The sequence below is a fragment of the Sus scrofa genome, unplaced genomic scaffold, assembly GCF_000003025.6.
Source record: "Sus scrofa isolate TJ Tabasco breed Duroc unplaced genomic scaffold, Sscrofa11.1 Contig2593, whole genome shotgun sequence".
Classification (NCBI taxonomy): domain Eukaryota; kingdom Metazoa; phylum Chordata; class Mammalia; order Artiodactyla; family Suidae; genus Sus; species Sus scrofa.
Window position 1 is genome coordinate 29,443 of NW_018085134.1, and position 9,544 is coordinate 38,986.

The following is a 9,544-nucleotide window of genomic DNA, read 5'->3' on the forward strand; positions in this document are numbered from 1 at the left end:
GATATGGAGAAGAACATTCCAAAAATATGACTTTTTTTAATGGCTGCACCCATGGCAAATGGAGGTTCCCAGGCCAGGGACTGAATCTGAGCCACAGCTGTGACCCAGGCTACAGCAGCAGCACCACCAGATTTTTTAACTGACTGCACCAGGCTGGGGGTCAAACCTGGACCTCCACCACCACCCAAGCCACTGCTGCCAGATTCTTAGCCCCCCACTGCACCACCATGGGAATTCCGTGGTATATTTTAAAAATAATCCCTTTGCTAGGTATTTTAAGAATTGCATTCCATGCTCTAACGTGAGTGAATCCCCATGAGTTGTCATGGTGAAAATACACAACCATTGTGCCCCGTGTTCACGGTTTTGGTGAGTTCTTGGTTACAGTTTCACTAAAGAGATTAGCACCGCTTCTAGTTTTTGCCATTTTGTGTGACAGAGGCAATGTTCCTGTGTTTTCAAACAGAGTATATGATAAATTAGAGTATATGATAAGTCAGAGTATGTGATAAATTATAAGGGACTACCCAGAGTAATTACTGCAGTCCAAAGCAACAGTTTCAGGGTATACTAAAAATTCAGTAGGCGTTATAAAGAAACTATTTATCAGAATGAGAAACAGAATTATGGACATAATGTTACAGACTTGCAAATATTTTAAAATAAAAAAACGAGATTAATTTTAGCGATCTGAAATTTTTCGCTTACGCACTTTTGTTTGTCCTTTACATTAGCTTCTGCTAGCTATCAATTCCTACAGATTTATAAATTTATAATCAATTCCTACAGATTTATAAATCCTATTTGAACACATTGAAACAGAACTTTTTATGTAGTATTAACACCTAAGGAAAGATTCAGCATAAATTTTTAACAGTAACAATCATTTTTATTCATTTTAATTTTGTGGCATATACAAATAGTATTTACATTTTAAATTTCTGTATATATTACTTTTAGTCATTTACAGTTTCACTAAAAAGTATCTAAAATATTTCCCACTTTCTTAATAGCCTTGATAACTGAAATGCTGGGTGGAATATATGCTCGGATACTTACTATGTTATTCATGGAGCTTCAGCATCTCTCAGTGTTCCCATCATAGCTCAGCGGTTAACAAACACAACTGGTATCCATGAGGATGCAGATTTGATGCCTGTCCTTGCCCAGTTGGTTAAGGGATCAGGCATTGCCATGCACTGCAGCATAGATCTCAAACGTGGCATGGATAGAGCATTGCTGTGGCCTTAAGAAACCAAAAAAAAAAAAAAAAAGAATGTGTCATATCTGTTTGATTAATCTTCATGAACGCCACTTAAATTACTCTAGTGACAGGCTAACGTACTACCAAGGGTGTTAGCTCTATCATGACAAATTTCTATTTAGTCATAGCACTTCATCCCCCATGACTTCAATGGCACAAATCATCTCCTTTCTACATCAAAACACTGAAATATATGAATAGAGCCTGCACACACCTACTGCCTTCCCTTTTCCAAAAGTAAGCCCCCATAGATCCTTTGGGCATTCCACCTGGGGCATAGCTTTCAGATCCCTCACCATTCTCCGGTCAGCCTATGAACAAGCTCTGGTCTGAGGAATGGGACCAAATACTGGGCAGCATGTGTGCTCTTTGCCCTCTGACCCAAGCAGAGTTCAGCAGGGCCAACCGTGCCTTCACTCTGGGCTTCTGTCTGTGTGACAGCATCACGGAGGCTGGAGAGAGAAGATGCAGATCCTGGGAGTCCCAGTGGCCAGTGTTTTCACATGCCCCTGACCCTTCAATCTCTCTCATTCACATGTCTTTCCATTTGTAAAATGGGAATAATTGTCCCTATAATGCAGCATTGTTGTCAGGTTAAGAGAAATGATATCTATAAAATACTCAGAGGTGTCTGTTCATACACATCAGAGCTAAGAAACTTTGTAATATTTTTCTTGAAGATAAAGTGTTGATAGATTTTCAATGATTTAAAATGTTTTAGGAGAATAATAGAAATTTTCTTTCAATACATGCCAGGAGCTGTTTCAAGTATCCAAATGATGCCAGGGAGTACCGTGCCTGATGCTGTCTCAGTTCTGGGGTCTGGTGTTCATGGTCAGTGCACAATATGACACCTGCTTCTGGTCCCTCCCTTCCTCTCCACTGGTTACCCTGGTTCTTTCTAGCGCATTGCATCATGACATCCCATTCTTGCCCCCCCACCTGGCACAGGGGTTCTAACTCTCCCCCAGCCTTTCCTTCAGGGGATGGGTCCCTTTTGATGATGACTGGGGACACAGGGCTCTGTGCCTCATCCAAACCAGGTCATTGCTTTCTGATTTCCTGTTCACGGCTGTGGCTACACAAGCTTCACTGTGACTGTGGCTGCTGAGACCGTCCACACTTCCCTGGGGTCTCCTGAGCAGCCTGGTTTCTGGGCCCAGAAGGACTTTTCTGTGGTACAAACCTTGCTGAGGCCACAGTTCCACAGGGGTCAAGAACGAAATTTGTTGAGAGAGTTTGGTTTCCTTTTAATTTCTCAATGAATCCATCGAATTTTAAATTATTTAAACAAGACCCATGACTACTGGACTCACCTTTCAGAGCCAGAGCTGCTGATGTGGATTCTGAAGAGCTCTTAATAGAGCAGATGTTTCCCACTATGTTTACAAGTAGCTGTGCACTGAACTGCTGAGAGTGTGAAATGCTGACTGTCGCCCTTCCTCCAGGAGCCCAGTTAGTTACAGACCTTCAGCCAGGGTGAGGGTGCGTGTGTTTGTGTGTGGTGGGAGGGAAGGAAGACTCTCATAGAACAGGGCAAGTCCCCTGGGCTTTTGTTGCTTCCCCTGTGAGAAGAGGGTTCCTGAGTTTGTTCCGCAGAAATGGCTTGTAGACTTGTGGCTCATTAATGTGGCTTCAGTGGACGGTCCAGGTTCTAACAAAAGGTGTATTTGCAAAGATCCTTAGGGACACTTTGTCGAGAGACTTGGAGAAAGAGTTCTTGGACTAGAAAGTTGACTGGAGTTTGGGACCAGTGTCAGTGTTGTCTGTGCTCTGATTTTACCTGTGTAAACAAAAGAGTTCCTTTCACTGAGGACATCAGGTAGTGGGGAAAGCCATGGAGTAGCAGGAGTCAGGAAGCAGACATGAAGCACAGTCCCCTGTCACTCAAAGGGTGTCCCAAGGACGGGTGCTGGTTCTCAAAGTGTTTGTCATCAGTCTGGTATGCAGTAAAGACAGAAACTGGAAGGAGCTCTTAAGCACTGTTACAAATTTTGAGAATGTCGGTTTAGGTGTATTGGCTTCAATAATTTAAAAGTTGTATTTATGCTTTGTATTTTAGTTTTCCTTATTTAATGTTTTCAGTGGTCCTAGTTGTATGATCTTCCCCAAATCACTGATCCATGGGGGCTTTTGGAAAAGTGATCCTTCCTGTAAAAAGAGTCTGAGCAATATTAGGTGTGGCCTTTGTATTCAGGTGACCTGAGTTCAGTTTGAGATATATGAGGTCAGGAAAATAGTTTACCCTCTTGGAGAGTCAGGTTCATGATACATACAATGGAGTTAAGGATTGGTATCTCATAGGCTGGTCATGAGATTTAAATGGGGTAGGATATAATTACCTGGAAAAGGTATCCAGAGTTAGTGATGTGTTTCAAACTTGAGACAAATAGGAGAAAGTGCCTGGATGTGTCGTCTCTGATCAACACTCACCAGACACATTCATCCGAGTTGGAAGGAGCCCTGTCACCTTCTGCAAAATATTCTATTTCCTCCTCAGTCCCCAATCCTTCACTTTTGATGTTCATGACATTCCAGCTACGGCCCCTGCTGTCTGCCCCATTGAGCTCCCTGCTATTCCTCATGCCCTGAGGACTTGCGCTCCTGCATCCCACATCGTCTCTCCATCTCTACCTTTGTCATCAGCAAGGACAACTTCTATCCATTTAAGTATCTCCACGGACAATTTAACCTCTAGTTTCCTTTACTGTCTTGACTCCAATAACGTTTATTTTTCGAGTCGACTTAGGAAACCCTCAGTTATGATGTTTGTTATCCTAAATCTCCCTGAGATTAATCTTTGACTCACAACTTAACTGTATGTCTATAAAACCTCAGTGTTAAAGCTGAAACAGCCACAGACCACCAGAAACCTACCTATAGTCTGACAAACTCAAGGTTATTGGGTCAGTGTAGCGAGGGTGGGCTCTCCAAAAATCATCTCGTGACTCTCAATAGTGGAGGGAAGGTCCATACCTTTTTAAAAAATTCCTAAAATTAAAAAAATTAACTTACAGTTGATTTGCACATTTTCTTCAATTTCTGTTGTACAGCAAATTGACCCAGTCATAGCCAGTTCCCTGTGCTGAACAGCAGGACCCTCTTGCCCATCCATTCCAAATGTCACCCTTTTCATCCACCAACCCCAGACTCTCCATCCATCCCAGTCCCTACCTGCTCTTCCTTGGCAACCACAAGTCTGCTCACCATGGCCACAGTCATGGAAACAGCCTTGATGTCCTTCGACAGGGGAATGGATTAGGAAGATGTTATACATATATTCAAAGGAATACTACTCAGCTATAAAAAGGACAGAATAATGCTGGTGCAGTAGCATGGATGGAACTAGTGATTCTCATACTAAGTGAAGTATGTCAGAAAGAGAAAGACAAATACCATATGATATGGCTTATATGTGGAATCTAAAATAAGGCACAAATGATCCTAACTGGGAACAGAGATAGATCAGGGACATGGAGAACATGTCTCTTTTCTTTTTTTTTTTTTGCCATAAGCAAAGTATTGCAAATTTTTGCTACAGCTGCTGCCAGATCCTTAATCTACAAAACCAGGCTTGGGATGAAGCCTGTGCCTCACAGGAGCCCTATCCACTGCTCTCATATTCCTAACCTGCTGAGCCACAGAGGGAACTCCCAGGTGCATGCTTTTTGAGATATTTAGATTCTTATTGAAGGATACTGGGTATGGTCAGAGATTGTAGGGTTTGGTTGTGGACTGGTTGCTGTTTGTGTGGGGAGATTAGTGGCGGAGATTACTCTGAGCCTGAACACTGTCCTGAAATGGTGACAGTTTAGCAAATGAGTATTTCCTGTCGTAGGTTGAAACAGCATTTCAGGCTTGGGTGCATGGTTGATAAAAAAAGAATTACTGAAAAATGAGATCATTATGGCATATTTTTTATTGTTGTTGCACAAACTTGGAAGTAATGTTTTCTGGTAACTTTGATTCTCAGTTACTCTATGTTCCCTTTCCCAGCCTGAAGAATGAGAGATGTTTTTCAGTCTCATGAAATTTTGCTCTTTTGGGAAATATTTACTTCTCATTTTTTGCCTCATTTATTGACATAAAATTGTTTTACTATGTATTTTTTAACCATCTTAATACCTACAGAATGTATAGTTATGCCCTTCTGCACCTCTTATTTGGAGAATTAATATTTTTACCTTTTTATTGATTCTTACTCCTACTGGTTTTTTACTTTGATTGAATTTTCAATGAAATTACAGATTTCTTTCTTTATGGGACATATGTCCTGTATCTTTACGTTTCTTGTTTCTTTTACCTTTTTTTTTTATTTATTTGTTGTTCCTTTTCAGACTTCCTGAGATGGAAGCTTATATTTTTTTATTTTTTATTTTGAAAAATTATCTCAATTAATTTTATTCCTTTTTTGTTGTACAACAGTTATCAGAACCCAATTTTATACCATTTCCATCCCAAAGCCCAGGCACATCTCCCCACCCCCCAACCCGTCTGATTTGGAAAACATAGGTTTTTCAAAATTTGTGAGTCAGTATCTGTTCTGCAAAGAAATTCATTGTGTCCTTTTTTAAGATACCACATGTAAGTGATAGCAATTGATGTGGTTGTCTCACTGTCTAGCTAACTTCACTTAGCATGATAATTTCTAGGTCCATCCAAGTTGCTAAAATGCTGTTATTTCTTTCCTTTTAATGGTCAAGTAATATTACATTATGTGTATGTACCACATCTTCTTTATCCACTCCTCTGTCCAAGGAAATTTAGGCTGTTTCCGTGTCTTGGCTATTCTATACTGTGGTGCATGAACATTGGAGTACATGTACCTTTTTGAGTCATGGTTTTCTCTGGACAGATGTCCAGGAGTGGGATTGCTGGATTAAATGATAATTCTATTTTCAGTTTTCTGAGGAATCTCTATACTGTTTTCCACAGTGGTTGCACCAGTTTACATTCCCATCAACAGTGTAATAAGGTTCCTTTTTCTCCACACCCTCTTCAGCATTTATTGTTTGCCAACTTTTTGATGATGACCATTCTGGCTGGTGTACCTCATCATGGTTTTGATTTGCATTTCTGGAATAACGAGTGATACTGAACATCTTTTCATGTGTTTTTTGGCCATCTGTATGTCTTCTTTGGAGGACTGTCTGTTTATATCTTCTGCCCATTTTTTGACAGGGTTGTTTTTTTGGTATTGAGCTATAGAAGGTGTTTTTGTATTGTGAGGATTAATCCCTTGTCAGTCACTTAGTTTGCAAATATTTTCTTCCATACTGTGTGTTGTCTTTCTGTTTTGTTTAGGGTTTCCTTTGCTGTGCAGAAACTTTTAAATTTAATTAATACCCATTTGTTTATTTTTGTTTTTATCATCATTACTCTAGGAAGTGGATCTGAGAAGATATTGCTGTGGTTTATGTCAGAGAGTGTTTGGTCTACATTTTCCTCTAAGAGTTTTATAGTGTCCGGTCTTCTATCTAGGTCTTTAATCTATTTGGAGTTTATTTTTGTGTATGGTGTTGGGAAGTGTTCTAATTTCATTCCTTTACATGTGGCTGTCCTATTTTCCCAGCACCCCTTATTGAAGGGGATGTCTTTTCTCCATTGTATATTCTTGCCTTCTTTGTCATAGATTAGTCAACTGTTGGTGCATGGGTTTAATTCTGGGCTTTGTATTGTGTTCCTTTCTTTGTGCTAGTACCATACAGTTTTGATGACTGTTGCTTTGTAGTATAATCTGAAGCCAGGGAGCCTGATTCCTCCAGCTCCATTTTTTTTTTCTCAGTATGACTTTGGCTATTCTGGCTCTTTTGTGCTTCCAAACAAACTTTAAAACATTTTGTTCAATTTCTGTGAAAACCATCCTTGGTACTTTGTTAGGGATTCCATTGAATCTGTAGATTGCCTTGGGTAGTATAGTCATTTTGATGATATTGATTCTTCCAATCCAAGAGCATGGAATGTCTTTTCATCTTTTTGTGCCATCTTTGATTTCTTTCATCATCATCCTATAGATTTCAGAGTACAGGTCTTTTATCTCTTTAGGTAGGTTTATTCCTAAATATTTTATTCTTTTTGATGCAATGGTAAATGGGATTGTTTCCTAATTTCTCTTTCTGTTTTTTTGTTGTTAGTATATAGAAATGCAGTTGATTTCTGTGTATTAATTTTGCACCCTTGACTTTGTCAAATTCATTGGTGAACTCTAATAGCATCTCTAGAATTTTTTATGTATAGCATCATGTCATCTGCAAATAGTGATAGTTTTACTTCTTCCTTTCCAATATGGATTCCTTTTGTTTCTTTTTCTTCTCTGATTGCCTTGGCTAGGACTTCCAAAACTATGTTGAATAGTATGGCAAAAGAGGACATCCTTGACTTGTTCCTGATATCAGCAGCAATTCTTTCAATTTTCACCATTGAGCATGATGTTAGCTCTGGGTTTGTCATATATGGCCTTTCTTATGTTGAGGTAAGTTCTCTCTATGCCCACTTTCTGAGAGTTTTTATCAGAAATGGGTGTTGGATTTTGTCAAAGTCTTCTTCAGCATCTATTGAGAGGATCATATGGTCTTTATTCTTCAGTTTGTTAATGTGATGTATCACACTGATTTATCTGCGGATGTTGAAGAATCCTTGCATCCCTGGGATAAATCCCACTTGATCATGATGTACAGTTTTTTAATGTATTGTTGGATTCGGTTTGATAGTACTCTGTTGCGGATGTTTGCATCTATGTTCCTCAGTGACATTGGTCTGTAATTTTCTCTTTGGTCATATCTTTGTTTTTGGTATCCGGGTGATGGTGGCCTCATAGAATGAGTTTGGAAATGTTCCTTCCTCTGCAAATTTTTGGAATAGTTTCAGAAGGATAGTTGTTAGCTCTTCTCTAAATGTTTGGTAGAATTTGCCTGTAAAGCCATCTGGTGTGGACTTCTGTTTGTTGGAAGTTTTAAAATCACAGTTTCAGTTTCAGTACTTGTGACTGGCCCATTCTTCTTTTCTATTTCATCTTGATGTAGTCTTGGAAGATTGTAGTTTTATAAGAATTTGTCAATTTCTTCTAGGTTTTCCATTTTATTGGCATATAGTTGCATTTAGTAATCTTTTATGATCCTTTTTATTTCTGTGATGTTTGTTGTTACTTCTTTTTCATTTCTAATTTTATTGATTTGAGACTTCTCTTTTTTTTCTTGATGAGTCTGGCTAAGGGTTTATCAATTTTGTTGATCTTTTCAAAGAACCATCTTTTTGTTTCATCGATCTTTTCTATGGTTTTCTTCGTTTCTGTTTCATTGATTTCTGCTCTGATCTTTATGATTTCTTTCTTTCTGCTAACTTTAGATCTTGTATGTTCTTCTCTCTCTAACTGCTTTAGCTGTAAAGTTAGGTTGTTTATTTGAGCTTTTTCTTGTTTCCTGAGGTAAGCTTGTATTGCTATAAACTTCCATCTTAGGACAATTTTTGCTGGATCCCATAGGTTTTGGAGTGTTGTACCTGTGTTGTCATTTGCTTCTAGGTATTTTTTAATTTTCTCTTTGACTTCTTCAGTGATCCATTGGTTGTTTAGTGGCATGTTGTTTAGTCTCCACGTGTTTGTGTTTTTTTCAGTTTTTTTCTTGTTGATTTCCAGTTGTATAGTGTTGTGGTTGGAAAAGATGTTTGATATGATTTCTTTTTTTTTCTTTTATTTATTTATTTATTTATTTATTTATTTATTTAGATATGATTTCAATTTTCTTAAAGTTACTGAGGCTTGATTTGTGGCCCAGATGTGATCAATCCTAGAGAATGTTCTGTGTGCACTTGAAAGGAATGTGTATTCTCCTGCTTTTCGATGGAATGTCCTATAAATATCTATTAAGTCCATCTGGTCTAATGCTTCATTCAGAGCCTGTGTTTGCTTGTTGATTTTCTGTCTGGATGATCTATCCATTGGTGTAAGTTGGGTGTTAAAGTCTCCCACTGTTATTGTGTTATTGTTGATGTGTCCTTTTAAGGTTGTTACCAGTTGCCTTATATATTGAGGTGATCCTATGCTGGGTGCATATATATTTACAATTGTTATAGTTTCTTGGATTGATCCTTTGATCATTATGTAATGTCCTTCCTTGTGACTATTAACATTCTTTAGTTGAAGCTTTATTTTGTCCAATATGAGTATTGCTACTCCAGCTTTCTTTTGATCCCCGTTTATGTGGAATATTTCCTTCCACCTTCTCACTTTCAATTTGTATGTGTCCCTAGAAGTGAAGTGGGTCTCTTGAAGACAGCACCTAC